This window comes from Balaenoptera borealis (assembly GCF_965194805.1).
Source record: "Balaenoptera borealis genome assembly, contig: HAP1_SCAFFOLD_622, whole genome shotgun sequence".
In the NCBI taxonomy this organism is placed as follows: domain Eukaryota; kingdom Metazoa; phylum Chordata; class Mammalia; order Artiodactyla; family Balaenopteridae; genus Balaenoptera; species Balaenoptera borealis.
The window spans coordinates 434,072-449,553 of record NW_028123577.1 but is presented as its reverse complement, the minus strand read 5'-3'; positions in this window follow the sequence as shown (position 1 = coordinate 449,553).

Here is a 15,482-nt window from a genome sequence, read left to right as displayed (position 1 = left end):
AGGGAGAGCATGGCGAAACCCTGGCAACTTCGCTAAGTATATTTTACTGTGCAGGCTTCGAAGTGGGGCAAGATCCCTGAAGGAGGGCTGGCCTGAGCGAGGCCTAGTTGGCTCTACCTCTTCCGTGGGCCTAGCAGGGTAATGGAGGAAGTGTGCTCTTTGCTCATCTTGGACCTCACATTGACGTCCTGCTAAACCAACGAGCCAGTCGGTGTGAGCTCCTGGATGGAAGGCTGAGCAGAGTGTTTTTCTGAGTGCAGGTAGGGCCCTGGTCCTCACTGAGTCCACATTCCCCAGCTCATGAGACCGGCTCAGACTGTCTTCGTGAGTTGGAGCAAGCTGCGACCACCTTGGTTTCCAAAGGAAGAGAGAGAGCAGAGTGCCGCCTTGGGCTCTGCATGCAAGAAGTGTTCCGAAGGGCCTACATGGCTGCTTGTTGCTCAGCAGGCAGAGAGGAGACGTTCGGGGAATCCGTGTAGTAGCATGGGAAACGGTACGGAGGCCAGAGTGCTTGGAGACCTGAAAGCTATCCTCACGTTCCATTGAAGCACAACAATGGTGGAGACCTCATGGAAAGCGAGGCAGGCAGAGCTTGCCCGGTGGAAACTTAGTCACTACCCTGAGGCTCAGGGTGCCCTTGCGCTTTCCCAGGAAGAACGAGGTCTACGGGAAAAACTCTCCTCCAGCGTGACAGGAACCCTGTTCCTCGGGTGAAAGTGCTCGTTTGCTACGCAAGCGTACCAGCGGAGGCTATAACGTGGGCAACTTCAATGTTTGGCAAGCAGCCCCTGAGACACTAGAATCCAAGCTTCCAAAGGGAAAAGGCTGCTTATGTCGGCAGAGCCACCTACCCTTGTTAGCACCCAGCATAAGTACCTGCAGGATGGGAGCTGCGAAGGGAAACAAACGGGACACACTGGGCACCTGAGAAGCTCCCCTCGACACTTGCAAGCAGCCTGTTTCTCTGGGGGAACATACTCGTATCCTCCCCGGGCGTGCCTGCAGTGTGTAGAAGCTGGGCCTTCCTAGGGTTTTGCAAACAGCTCCGAGGCTACAAGAATCCACATTTCCAAAGTGGAAAAGACTGCTTTTGGAAGCAGGGCCAACTATCCAAGTTCAAAGCAAACATGAGTCCCTGCAGTAGTGGAGCTGCCGAGGGAGAGCATGGCGAAATCCTGGCAACTTCGCTAAGTATCTTTTACTGTGCAGGCTTCGAAGTGGGGCAAGATCCCTGAAGGAGGGCTGGCCTGAGCGAGGCCAAATTGGCTCTACCTCTTCCGGGGGCCTAGCAGGGTAAAGGAAGTACTGTGCTCTTTGCTTAGCATCGACCTCACATCGACGTCCTGCTAAACCAACGAGCCAGTCGGTGTGAGCTCCTGTATGGAAGGCTGAGCAGAGTGATTTTCTGAGAGCAGGTAGGGCCCTGGTCCTCACGGAGTTCACGTTCCTCAGCACATGAGACCGGCTCAGACTGTCTTCGTGAGCTGGGGCAAGCTGCGGCAACCTAGGTTTCCAAAGGAAGACAGAGAGTAGTGTGCCGCCTTGGGCTCTGCATGCAAGAAGTGTTCCGAAGGGCCTACAGAGCTGCTTGTTGCTCAGCAGGCAGAGAGGAGACTTGGGGGGGATCCGTGTGGTAGCATGGGAAAAGGTGCAGAGGCCAGAGTGCTTGGAATCCTGAAAGCTATCCTCGCATTCCATTGAAGCACAACAACGATGGAGACATCATGGAAACCGAGGCACGCAGAGTTTGCCCGGTGGAAAATTAGGCACTAGCCTGAGGCTCAGGGTGGCCTTGCGCTTTCTCAGGAAGAACGAGGTCTGCGGGATTAACTCTCCTCCAGCGTGACAGGAAGCCTGTTCATCGGTAGAAAGTGCTCGTTTGCTACGCAAGCGTACCTGTGGAGGCTTAATCTGGGCAGCTTCAAGGTTTGTCAATTAGCCCCTGAGACACTAGAATCCAAGCTTCCAAAGGGAAAACGCTGCTTTTGTCGGCAGAGCCACCTACCCTTGTTAGTACCCAGTATAAGTACCTGCAGGATGGGAGCCGCGAAGGGAAACAAACGGGTAACACTGGGCTCCTGAGAAGCTCCCCTCGACACTTGCAAGCAGCCTGTTTCTCTTGGGGAACATTCTCGTTTCCTCCCCGGGCGTGCCTGCAGTGTGTAGAAGCTGGGCCTTCCTACGGTTTCGCAAACAGCTCCGAAGCTACAAGAATCCACATTTCCAAAGTGGAAAAGACTGCTTTTGGAAGCAGGGCCACCTATCTAGTTCAAAGCAAACATGAGTCCCTGCAGTAGTGGAGCGGCCGAGGGAGAGCATTGCGAAACCCTGACAACTTCGCTAAGTATCTTTTACTCTGCAGGCTTCGAAGGGTGGCAAGATCCCTGAAGGTGGACGGGCCTGAGCTAGTCCTATTTGTCTCTACCTCTTCCGGGGGCCTAGCAGGGTAAAGGAAGACGTGTGCTCTTTGCTCAGCTTGGACCTCACATCGACGTCCTGCAAAACCAATGAGCCAGTCGGAGTGAGCTCCTGGATGGAAGGCTGAGCAGAGTGATTTTCTGAGTGCATGTAGGGCCCTGGTCCTCACTGAGTTCACGTTCCTCAGCACATGAGACCGGCTCAGACTGTCTTCGTAAGCTGGGGCAAGCTGCGGGAACCTAGGTTTCCAAAGGAAGACAGAGAGCAGTGTGCCTCCTTGGGCTCTGCATGCAAGAAGTGTTCCGAAGGGCCTACACGGCTGCTTGTTTCTCATCAGGCAGAGAGGAGACGTGGGGGGGATCTGTGTGGTAGCATGGGAAACGGTGCGGAGGCCAGAGTGCTTGGAATCCTGAAAGCTATCCTCGCGTTCCATTGAATCACAACAACGGTGGAGACCTCATGGAAACCGAGGCACGCAGAGCTTGCCCGGTGGAAAATTAGGCACTACCCTGAGGCTCAGGGTGGCCTTGCGCTTTCCCAGGAGGAACGAGGTCTGCAGGATTAACTCTCCTCCAGCGGGACAGGAACACTCTTCCTCGGGTGAAAGTGCTCGTTTGCTACTCAAGCGTACCTGCGGAGGCTATAAGCTGGGAAACTTCAATGTTTGGAAAGCAGCCCGTGAATCACTAGAATCCAAGCTTCCTAAGGGAAAAGGCTGCTTTTGTCGGCAGAGCCACCTAACCTTGTTAGCACCCAGCATAAGTACCTGCAGGATGGGAGCTGCGAAGGGAAACAAAGGGGACACTCTGGGCACCTGAGAAGCTCCCATCCACACTTGCAAGCAGCCTGTTTCTCTGGGGGAACATACTCGTTTCCTCCCCGGGGCGTGCCTGCAGTGAGCAGAAGCTGGGCCTTCCTACGATTTCGCAAACAGCTCCGAAGCTACAAGAAACCACATTTCCAAAGTGGAAAAAACTGCTTTTGGAAGCAGGGCCACCTATCTTCATTCACAGCAAACATGACTCCCTGCAGTAGTGGAGCTGCCGAGGGAGAGCATGGCGAAACCCTGGCAACTTCGCTAAGTATCTTTTACTGTGCAGGCTTCGAAGTGGGGCAAGATCCCTGAAGGAGGGCTGGCCTGAGCGAGGCCTAGTTGGCTCTACCTCTTCCGGGGGCCTAGCAGGGTAAAGGAGGAATTGTGCTCTTTGCTCAGCTTGGATCTCACATCGACGTCCTGCTAAACCAACGAGCCAGTCGGTGTGAGCTCCTGGATGGAAGGCTGAGCAGAGTGATTTTCTGAGTGCAGATAGGGCCCTGGTCCTCACTGAGTTCACGTTCCTCAGCACATGAGACCGGCTCAGACGGTCTTCGTGAGCTGGGGCAAGCTGCGACCACCTTGGTTTCCAAAGGAAGAGAGAGAGCAGAGTGCCGCCATGGGCTCTGCATGCAAGAAGTGTTCCGAAGGGCCTACACGGCTGCTTGTTGCTCAGCAGGCAGAGAGGAGACGTGGGGGGGATCCGTGTGGTAGCATGGGAAACGGTGCGGAGGTCAGAGTGCTTGGGGTCCTGAAAGCTATCCTCGCGTTCCATTGAAGCACAACAACGATGGAGACTTCATGGAAACCGAGGCACGCAGAGCATGCCCGTTGGAAACTTAGGCACTACCCTGAGGCTCAGGGTGGCCTTGCGCTTTCCCAGGAGGAACGAGGTCTGCGGGATTAACTCTCCTCCAGGGTGACAGGAACCCTGTTCCTCGGATGAAAGTGCACGTTTGCTACGCAACCGTACCTGCGGAGGTTATATTCTGGGCATCTTCAAGGATTGTCAAACAGCCCGTGAGACACTAGAATCCAAGCTTCCAAAGGGAAAAGGCTGCTTTTGTCGGCAGAGCCACCTACCCTTGTTAGTACCCAGTATAAGTACCTGCAAGATGGGAGCTGCGAAGGGAAACAAACGGGACACACTGGGCACCTGAGAAGCTCCCCTCGACACTTGCAAGCAGCCTGTTTCTCTTGGGGAACATTCTCGTTTCCTCCCCGGGCGTGCCTGCAGTGTGTAGAAGCTGGGCCTTCCTAGAGTTTCGCAAACAGCTCCGAGGCTACAAGAAACGACATTTCCAAAGCGGAAAAGACTGCTTTTGGAAGCAGGGCCACCTATCCTCGTTCACAGCAAACATGAGTCCCTGCAGTAGTGGAGCTGCCGAGGGAGAGCATGGCGAAACCCTGGCAACTTCGCTAAGTATCTTTTACTGTACAGGCTTCGAACTGTGGCAAGATCACTGAAGGAGGGCTGGCCTGAGCGAGGCCTAGTTGGCTCTACCTCTTCCGGGGGCCTAGCAGGGTAAAGGAGGAATTGTGCTCTTTGCTCAGCTTGGACCTCACATCGACGTCCTGCTAAAGCAACGAGCCAGTCGGTGTGAGCAACTGGATGGAAGGCTGAGCAGAGTGTTTTTCTGAGTGCAGGTAGGGCCCTGGTCCTCACTGAGTCCACGTTCCCCAGCTCATGAGACCGGCTCAGACGGTCTTCGTGAGCTGGGGCAAGCTGCGACCACCGTGGTTTCCAAAGGAAGAGAGAGAGCAGAGTGCCGCCTTGGGCTCTGCATGCAAGAAGTGTTCCGAAGGGCCTACACGGCTGCTTGTTGCTCAGCAGGCAGAGAGGAGACGTGGGGGGGATCCGTGTGGTAGCATGGGAAACGGTGCGGAGGTCAGAGTGCTTGGAGTCCTGAAAGCTATCCTCGCGTTCCATTGAAGCACAACAACGGTGGAGACCTCATGGAAAACGAGGCACGCAGAGCTTGCCCGGTGGAAACTTAGGCACTACCCTGAGGCTCAGGGTGGCCTTGCGCTTTCCCAGGAGGAACGAGGTCTGCGGGATTAACTCTCCTCCAGCGTGACAGGAACCCTGTTCATCGGTAGAATGTGCTCGTTTGCTACGCAAGCGTACCTGCGGAGGCTTAATCTGGGCAGCTTCAAGGTTTGTCAATTAGCCCCTGAGACACTAGAATCCAAGCTTCCAAAGGGAAAACGCTGCTTTTGTCGGCAGAGCCACCTACCCTTGTTAGTACCCAGTATATGTACCTGCAGGATGGGAGCTGCGAAGGGAAACAAACGGGAAACACTGGGCACCTGAGAAGCTCCCCTCGACACTTGCAAGCAGCCTGTTTCTCTTGGGGAACATTCTCGTTTCCTCCCCGGGCGTGCCTGCAGTGTGTAGAAGCTGGGCCTTCCTAGGGTTTCGCAAACAGTTCCGAGGCTACAAGAATCCACATTTCCAAAGTGGAAAAGTCTGCTTTTGGAAGCAGGACCACCTATCCTAGTTCAAAGCAAACATGAGTCCCTGCAGTAGTGGAGCGGCCGAGGGAGAGCATTGGGAAACCCTGACAACTTCGCTAAGTATCTTTTACTCTGCAGGCTTCGAAGTGTGGCAAGATCCCTGAAGGTGGACTGGCCTGAGTGAGTCCTATTTGGCTCTACCTCTTCTGGGGGCCTAGCAGGGTAAAGGAAGACGTGTGCTCTTTGCTCAGCTTGGACCTCACATTGACGTCCTGCTAAACCAACGAGCCAGTCGGTGTGAGCAACTGGATGGAAGGCTGAGCAGAGTGTTTTTCTGAGTGCAGGTAGGGCCCTGGTCCTCACTGAGTCCACATTCCCCAGCTCATGAGACCGGCTCAGACTGTCTTCGTGAGTTGGAGCAAGATGCGATAACCTAGCTTTCCAAAGGAAGACAGAGAGCAGTGTGCCGCCTTGGGCTCTGCATGCAAGAAGTGTTCCGAAGGGCCTACACGGCTGCTTGTTGCTCAGCTGGCAGAGAGGAGACGTGGGGGGGGATCCGTGTGGTAGCATGGGAAACGGTGCGGAGGTCAGAGTGCTTGGGGTCCTGAAAGCTATCCTCGCGATCCATTGAAGCACAACAACGATGGAGACCTCATGGAAACCGAGGCACGCAGAGCTTGCCCGTTGGAAACTTAGGCACTACCCTGAGGCTCAGGGTGGCCTTGAGCTTTCCCAGGAGGAACGAGGTCTGCGGGATTAACTCTCCTCCAGCGTGACAGGAACCCTGTTCATCGGTAGAAAGTGCTCGTTTGCTACGCAAGCGTACCTGCGGAGGCTGTAATCTGGGCAGCTTCAAGGATAGTCAAACAGCCCCTGAGACACTAGAATCCAAGCTTCCAAAGGGAAAAGGCTGCTTTTGTCGGTAGAGCCACCTAACCTAGTTAGCACCCAGCATAAGTACCTGAAGGATGGGAGCTGCGAAGGGAAACTAACGGGAAACACTGGGCACCTGAGAAGCTCCCCTCGACACTTGCAAGCAGCCTGTTTCTCTGGGGGAACATTCTCGTTTCCTCCCCGGGCGTGCCTGCAGTGTGTAAAAGCTGGGCCTTCCTAGGGTTTCGCAAACAGCTCCGAGGCTACAAGAATCCACATTTCCAAAGTGGAAAAGACTGCTTTTGGAAGCAGGGCCACCTATCCAAGTTCAAAGCAAGCATGAGTCCCTGCAGTAGTGGAGCTGCCGAGGGAGAGCATGGCGAAACCCTGGCAACTTCGCTAAGTATCTTTTAATGTGCAGGCTTCGAAGTGGGGCAAGATCCCTGAAGGAGGGCTGGCCTGAGCGAGGCCTAATTGGCTCTACCTCTTCCGTGGGCCTAGCAGGGTAATGGAGGAAGTGTGCTCTTTGCTCAGCTTGGACATCACATTGACGTCCTGCTAAACCAACGAGCCAGTCGGTGTGAGCTCCTGGATGGAAGGCTGAGCAGAGTGTATTTCTGAGTGCAGGTAGGGCCCTGGTCCTCACTGAGCCCACATTCCCCAGCTCATGAGACCGGCTCAGACTGTCTTCGTGAGTTGGAGCAAGCTGCGACCACCTTGGTTTCCAAAGGAAGAGAGAGAGCAGAGTGCCGCCTTGGGCTCTGCATGCAAGAAGTGTTCCGAAGGGCCTACATGGCTGCTTGTTGCTCAGCAGGCAGAGAGGAGACGTTCGGGGATTCCGTGTAGTAGCATGGGAAACGGTACGGAGGCCAGAGTGCTTGGAGTCCTGAAAGCTATCCTCGCGTTCCATTGAAGCACAACAATGGTGGAGACCTGATGGAAACCGAGGCACGCAGAGCTTGCCCGGTGGAAACTTAGGCACTACCCTGAGGCTCAGGGTGGCCTTGCGCTTTCCCAGGAGGAACGAGGTCTGCGGGATTAACTCTCCTCCAGCGTGAACAGGAACCCTGTTCCTCGGGTGAAAGTGCTCGTTTGCTACGCAAGCGTACCAGCGGAGGCTATAACGTGGGCAACTTCAATGTTTGGCAAGCAGCCCCTGAGACACTAGAATCCAAGCTTCCAAAGGGAAAAGGCTGCTTATGTCGGCAGAGCCACCTACCCTTGTTAGCACCCAGCATAAGTACCTGCAGGATGGGAGCTGCGAAGGGAAACAAACGGGACACACTGGGCACCTGAGAAGCTCCCCTCGACACTTGCAAGCAGCCTGTTTCTCTGGGGGAACATACTCGTTTCCTCCCCGGGGCGTGCCTGCAGTGTGTAGAAGCTGGGCCTTCCTAGGGTTTCGCAAACAGCTCCGAGGCTACAAGAATCCACATTTCCAAAGTGGAAAAGACTGCTTTTGGAAGCAGGGCCAACTATCCAAGTTCAAAGCAAACATGAGTCCCTGCAGTAGTGGAGCGGCCGAGGGAAAGCATGGCGAAACCCTGGCAACTTCGCTAAGTATCTTTTACTGTGCAGGCTTCGAAGTGTGGCAAGATCCCTGAAGGAGGGCTGGCCTGAGCGAGGCCTAGTTGGCTCTACCTCTTCCGGGGGCCTAGCAGGGTAAAGGAGGAATTGTGCTCTTTGCTCAGCTTGGACCTCACATCGACGTCCTGCTAAACCAACGAGCCAGTCGGTGTGAGCAACTGGATGGAATGCTGAGCAGAGTGTTTTTCTGAGAGCAGGTAGGGCCCTGGTCCTCACGGAGTTCACGTACCTCAGCACATGAGACCGGCTAAGACTGTCTTCGTGAGCTGGGGCAAGCTGCGGCAACCTAGGTTTCCACAGGAAGACAGAGAGCAGTGTGCCGCCTTGGGCTCTGCATGCAAGAAATGTTCCGAAGGGCCTACACAGCTGCTTGTTGCTCAGCAGGCAGAGAGGAGACTTGGGGGGGATCCGTGTGGTAGCATGGGAAAAGGTACGGAGGCCAGAGTGCTTGGAATCCTGAAAGCTATCCTCGCATTCCATTGAAGCACAACAACGGTGGAGACCTCATGGAAACCGAGGCACGCAGAGCTTGCCCGGTGGAAAATTAGGCACTACCCTGACGCTCAGGGTGGCCTTGCGCTTTCCCAGGAGGAACAAGGTCTGCAGGATTAACTCTCCTCCAGCGGGACAGGAACACTCTTCCTCGGGTGAAAGTGCTCGTTTGCTACTCAAGCGTAGCTGCGAAGGCTATAAGCTGGGAAACTTCAAGGTTTGGAAAGCAGCCCGTGAATCACTAGAATCCAAGCTTCCAAAGGGAAAAGGCTGCTTTTTTCGGCAGAGCCACCTACCCTTGTTAGCACCCAGCATAAGTACCTGCATGATGGGAGCTGCGAAGGGAAACAAACGGGACACACTGGGCACCTGAGAAGCTCCCCTCGACACTTGCAAGCAGCCTGTTTCTCTGGGGGAACATACTCGTTTCCTCCCCGGGCGTGCCTGCAGTGTGTAGAAGCTGGGCCTTCCTAGGGTTTCGCAAACAGCTCCGAGGCTACAAGAATCCACATTTTCAAAGGGGAAAAGACTGCTTTTGGAAGCAGGGCCACCTATCTTCATTCACAGCAAACATGACTCCCTGCAGTAGTGGAGCTGCCGAGGGAGAGCATGGCGAAACCCTGGCAACTTCGCTAAGTATCTTTTACTGTGCAGGCTTCGAAGTGGGGCAAGATCCCTGAAGGAGGGCTGGCCTGAGCGAGGCCTAGTTGGCTCTACCTCTTCCGTGGGCCTAGCAGGGTAATGGAGGAAGTGTGCTCTTTGCTCATCTTGGACCTCACATTGACGTCCTGCTAAACCAACGAGCCAGTCGGTGTGAGCTCCTGGATGGAAGGCTGAGCAGAGTGTTTTTCTGAGTGCAGGTAGGGCCCTGGTCCTCACTGAGTCCACATTCCCCAGCTCATGAGACCGGCTCAGACTGTCTTCGTGAGCTGGGGCAAGCTGCGACCACCTTGGTTTCCAAAGGAAGAGAGAGAGCAGAGTGCCGCCTTGGGCTCTGCATGCAAGAAGTGTTCCGAAGGGCCTACACGGCTGCTTGTTGCTCAGCAGGCAGAGAGGAGACGTCGGGGGGATCCGTGTGGTAGCATGGGAAACGGTGCGGAGGTCAGAGTGCTTGGAGTCCTGAAAGCTATCCTCGCGTTCCATTGAAGCACAACAACGGTGGAGACCTCATGGAAACCGAGGCACGCAGAGCTTGCCCGGTGGAAACTTAGGCACTACCCTGAGGCTCAGGGTGGCCTTGCGCTTTCCCAGGAGGAACGAGGTCTGCGGGATTAACTCTCCTCCAGCGTGACAGGAAGCCTGATCATCGGTAGAAAGTGCTCGTTTGCTACGCAAGCGTACCTGCGGAGGCTTAATCTGGGCAGCTTCAAGGTTTGTCAATTAGCCCCTGAGACACTAGAATCCAAGCTTCCAAAGGGAAAACGCTGCTTTTGTCGGCAGAGCCACCTACCCTTGTTAGTACCCAGTATAAGTACCTGCAGGATGGGAGCCGCGAAGGGAAACAAACGGGTAACACTGGGCTCCTGAGAAGCTCCCCTCGACACTTGCAAGCAGCCAGTTTCTCTTGGGGAACATTCTCGTTTCCTCCCCGGGCGTGCCTGCAGTGTGTAGAAGCTGGGCCTTCCTAGGGTTTCGCAAACAGCTCCGAAGCTACAAGAATCCACATTTCCAAAGTGGAAAAGACTGCTTTTGGAAGCAGGGCCACCTATCCTAGTTCAAAGCAAACATAAGTCCCTGCAGTAGTGGAGCGTCCGAGGGAGAGCATTGGGAAACCCTGACAACTTCGCTAAGTATCTTTTACTCTGCAGGATTCGAAGGGTGGCAAGATCCCTGAAGGTGGACTGGCCTGAGCGAGTCCTATTTGGCTCTACCTCTTCCGGGGGCCTAGCAGGGTAAAGGAAGACGTGTGCTCTTTGCTCAGCTTGGACCTCACATCGACGTCCTGCTAAACCAACGAGCCAGTCGGTGTGAGCAACTGGATGGAAGGCTGAGCAGAGTGTTTTTCTGAGTGCAGGTAGGGCCCTGGTCCTCACTGAGTCCACATTCCCCAGCTCATGAGACCGGCTCAGACTGTCTTCGCGAGTTGGAGCAAGCTGCGATAACCTAGCTTTCCAAAGGAAGACAGAGAGCAGTGTGCCGCCTTGGGCTCTGCATGCAAGAAGTGTTCCGAAGGGCCTACACGGCTGCTTGTTGCTCAGCTGGCAGATAGGAGACGTGGGGGGGGGATCCGTGTGGTAGCATGGGAAACGGTGCGGAGGTCAGAGTGCTTGGGGTCCTGAAAGCTATCCTCGCGTTCCACTGAAGCACAACAACGATGGAGACCTCATGGAAACCGAGGCACGCAGAGCTTGCCCGTTGGAAACTTAGGCACTACCCTGAGGCTCAGGGTGGCCTTGCGCTTTCCCAGGAGGAACGAGGTCTGCGGGATTAACTCTCCTCCAGCGTGACAGGAACCCTGTTCATCGGTAGAAAGTGCTCGTTTGCTACGCAAGCGTACCTGCGGAGGCTGTAATCTGGGCAGCTTCAAGGATAGTCAAACAGCCCCTGAGACACTAGAATCCAAGCTTCCAAAGGGAAAAGGCTGCTTTTGTCGGTAGAGCCACCTAACCTAGTTAGCACCCAGCATAAGTACCTGAAGGATGGGAGCTGCGAAGGGAAACTAACGGGACACACTGGGCACCTGAGAAGCTCCCCTCGACACTTGCAAGCAGCCTGTTTCTCTGGGGGAACATACTCGTTTCCTCCCCGGGCGTGCCTGCAGTGTGTACAAGCTGGGCCTTCCTAGAGTTTCGCAAACAGCTCCGAGGCTACAAGAAACGACATTTCCAAAGCGGAAAAGACTGCTTTTGGAAGCAGGGCCACCTATCCTCGTTCACAGCAAACATGAGTCCCTGCAGTAGTGGAGCTGCCGAGGGAAAGCATGGCGAAACCCTGGCAACTTCGCTAAGTATCTTTTACTGTGCAGGCTTCGAAGTGTGGCAAGATCCCTGAAGGAGGGCTGGCCTGAGCGAGGCCTAGTTGGCTCTACCTCTTCCGGGGGCCTAGCAGGGTAAAGGAGGAATTGTGCTCTTTGCTCAGCTTGGACCTCACATCGACGTCCTGCTAAACCAACGAGCCAGTCGGTGTGAGCAACTGGATGGAATGCTGAGCAGAGTGTTTTTCTGAGTGCAGGTAGGGCCCTGGTCCTCACTGAGTCCACGTTCCCCAGCTCATGAGACCGGCTCAGACTGTCTTCGTGAGCTGGGGCAAGCTGCGACCACCTTGGTTTCCAAAGGAAGAGAGAGAGCAGAGTGCCGCCATGGGCTCTGCATGCAAGAAGTGTTCCGAAGGGCCTACACGGCTGCTTGTTGCTCAGCAGGCAGAGAGGAGACGTCGGGGGGATCCGTGTGGTAGCATGGGAAACGGTGCGGAGGTCAGAGTGCTTGGAGTCCTGAAAGCTATCCTCGCGTTCCATTGAAGCACAACAACGGTGGAGACCTCATGGAAACCGAGGCACGCAGAGCTTGCCCGGTGGAAACTTAGGCACTACCCTGAGGCTCAGGGTGGCCTTGCGCTTTCCCAGGAGGAACGAGGTCTGCGGGATTAACTCTCCTCCAGCGTGACAGGAACCCTGTTCATCGGTAGAAAGTGCTCGTTTGCTACGCAAGCGTAACTGCGGAGGCTTAATCTGGGCAGCTTCAAGGTTTGTCAATTAGCCCCTGAGACACTAGAATCCAAGCTTCCAAAGGGAAAACGCTGCTTTTGTCGGCAGAGCCACCTACCCTTGTTAGTACCCAGTATAAGTACCTGCAAGATGGGAGCTGCGAAGGGAAACAAACGGGAAACACTGGGCACCTGAGAAGCTCCCCTCGACACTTGCAAGCAGCCTGTTTCTCTTGGGGAACATTCTCGTTTCCTCCCCGGGCGTGCCTGCAGTGTGTAGAAGCTGGGCTTTCCTAGGGTTTCGCAAACAGCTCCGAGGCTACAAGAATCCACATTTCCAAAGTGGAAAAGACTGCTTTTGGAAGCAGGGCCACCTATCCAAGTTCAAAGCAAGCATGAGTCCCTGCAGTAGTGGAGCTGCCGAGGGAGAGCATGGCGAAACCCTGGCAACTTCGCTAAGTATCTTTTACTGTGCAGGCTTCGAAGTGGGGCAAGATCCCTGAAGGAGGGCTGGCCTGAGCGAGGCCTAATTGGCTCTACCTCTTCCGTGGGCCTAGCAGGGTAATGGAGGAAGTGTGCTCTTTGCTCAGCTTGGACCTCACATTGACGTCCTGCTAAACCAACGAGCCAGTCGGTGTGAGCTCCTGGATGGAAGGCTGAGCAGAGTGTATTTCTGAGTGCAGGTAGGGCCCTGGTCCTCACTGAGTCCACATTCCCCAGCTCATGAGACCGGCTCAGACTGTCTTCTTGAGTTGGAGCAAGCTGCGACCACCTTGGTTTCCAAAGGAAGAGAGAGAGCAGAGTGCCGCCTTGGGCTCTGCATGCAAGAAGTGTTCCGAAGGGCCTACATGGCTGCTTGTTGCTCAGCAGGCAGAGAGGAGACGTTCGGGGATTCCGTGTAGTAGCATGGGAAACGGTGCGGAGGCCAGAGTGCTTGGAGTCCTGAAAGCTATCCTCGCGTTCCATTGAAGCACAACAATGGTGGAGACCTCATGGAAACCGAGGCACGCAGAGCTTGCCCGGTGGAAACTTAGGCACTACCCTGAGGCTCAGGGTGGCCTTGCGCTTTCCCAGGAGGAACGAGGTCTGCGGGATTAACTCTCCTCCAGCGTGACAGGAACCCTGTTCCTCGGGTGAAAGTGCTCGTTTGCTACGCAAGCGTACCAGCGGAGGCTATAACGTGGGCAACTTCAATGTTTGGCAAGCAGCCCCTGAGACACTTGAATCCAAGCTTCCAAAGGGAAAAGGCTGCTTATGTCGGCAGAGCCACCTACCCTTGTTAGCACACAGCATAAGTACCTGCAGGATGGGAGCTGCGAAGGGAAACAAACGGGACACACTGGGCACCTGAGAAGCTCCCCTCGACACTTGCAAGCAGCCTGTTTCTCTGGGGGAACATACTCGTTTCCTCCCCGGGTGTGCCTGCAGTGTGTAGAAGCTGGGCCTTCCTAGGGTTTCGCAAACAGCTCCGAGGCTACAAGAATCCACATTTCCAAAGTGGAAAAGACTGCTTTTGGAAGCAGGGCCAACTATCCAAGTTCAAAGCAAACATGAGTCCCTGCAGTAGTGGAGCTGCCGAGGGAGAGCATGGGGAAACCCTGGCAACTTCGCTAAGTATCTTTTACTGTGCAGGCTTCGAAGTGTGGCAAGATCCCTGAAGGAGGGCTGGCCTGAGCGAGGCCTAGGTGGCTCTACCTCTTCCGTGGGCCTAGCAGGGTAATGGAGGAAGAGTGCTCTTTGCTCAGCTTGGACCTCACATTGACGTCCTGCTAAACCAACGAGCCAGTCGGTGTGAGCAACTGGATGGAAGGCTGAGCAGAGTGTTTTTCTGAGTGCAGGTAGGGCCCTGGTCCTCACTGAGTCCACATTCCCCAGCTCATGAGACCGGCTCAGACTGTCTTCGTGAGTTGGAGCAAGCTGCGATAACCTAGCTTTCCAAAGGAAGACAGAGAGCAGTGTGCCGCCTTGGGCTCTGCATGCAAGAAGTGTTCCGAAGGGCCTACACGGCTGCTTGTTGCTCAGCTGGCAGAGAGGATACGTGGGGGGGAATCCGTGTGGTAGCATGGGAAACGGTGCGGAGGTCAGAGTGCTTGGGGTCCTGAAAGCTATCCTCGCGTTCCACTGAAGCACAACAACGATGGAGACCTCATGGAAACCGAGGCACGCAGAGCTTGCCCGTTGGAAACTTAGGCACTACCCTGAGGCTCAGGGTGGCCTTGCGCTTTCCCAGGAGGAACGAGGTCTGCGGGATTAACTCTCCTCCAGCGTGACAGGAACCCTGTTCATCGGTAGAAAGTGCTCGTTTGCTACGCAAGCGTACCTGCGGAGGCTGTAATCTGGGCAGCTTCAAGGATAGTCAAACAGCCCCTGAGACACTAGAATCCAAGCTTCCAAAGGGAAAAGGCTGCTTTTGTCGGTAGAGCCACCTAACCTAGTTAGCACCCAGCATAAGTACCTGAAGGATGGGAGCTGCGAAGGGAAACTAACGGGACACACTGGGCACCTGAGAAGCTCCCCTCGACACTTGCAAGCAGCCTGTTTCTCTGGGGGAACATACTCGTTTCCTCCCCGGGTGTGCCTGCAGTGTGTAGAAGCTGGGCCTTCCTAGAGTTTTGCAAACAGCTCCGAGGCTACAAGAAACGACATTTCCAAAGCGGAAAAGACTGCTTTTGGAAGCAGGGCCACCTATCCTCGTTCACAGCAAACATGAGTCCCTGCAGTAGTGGAGCTGCCGAGGGAAAGCATGGCGAAACCCTGGCAACTTCGCTAAGTATCTTTTACTGTGCAGGCTTCGAAGTGGGGCAAGATCCCTGAAGGAGGGCTGGCCTGAGCGAGGCCTAGTTGGCTCTACCTCTTCCGGGGGCCTAGCAGGGTAAAGGAGGAATTGTGCTCTTTGCTCAGCTTGGACCTCACATCGACGTCCTGCTAAACCAACGAGCCAGTCGGTGTGAGCAACTGGATGGAAGGCTGAGCAGAGTGTTTTTCTGAGTGCAGGTAGGGCCCTGGTCCTCACTGAGTCCACGTTCCCCAGCTCATGAGACCGGCTCAGACTGTCTTCGTGAGCTGGGGCAAGCTGCGACCACCTTGGTTTCCAAAGGAAGAGAGAGAGCAGAGTGCCGCCATGGGCTCTGCATGCAAGAAGTGTTCCGAAGGGCCTACACGGCTGCTTGTTGCTCAGCAGGCAGAGAGGAGACATCGG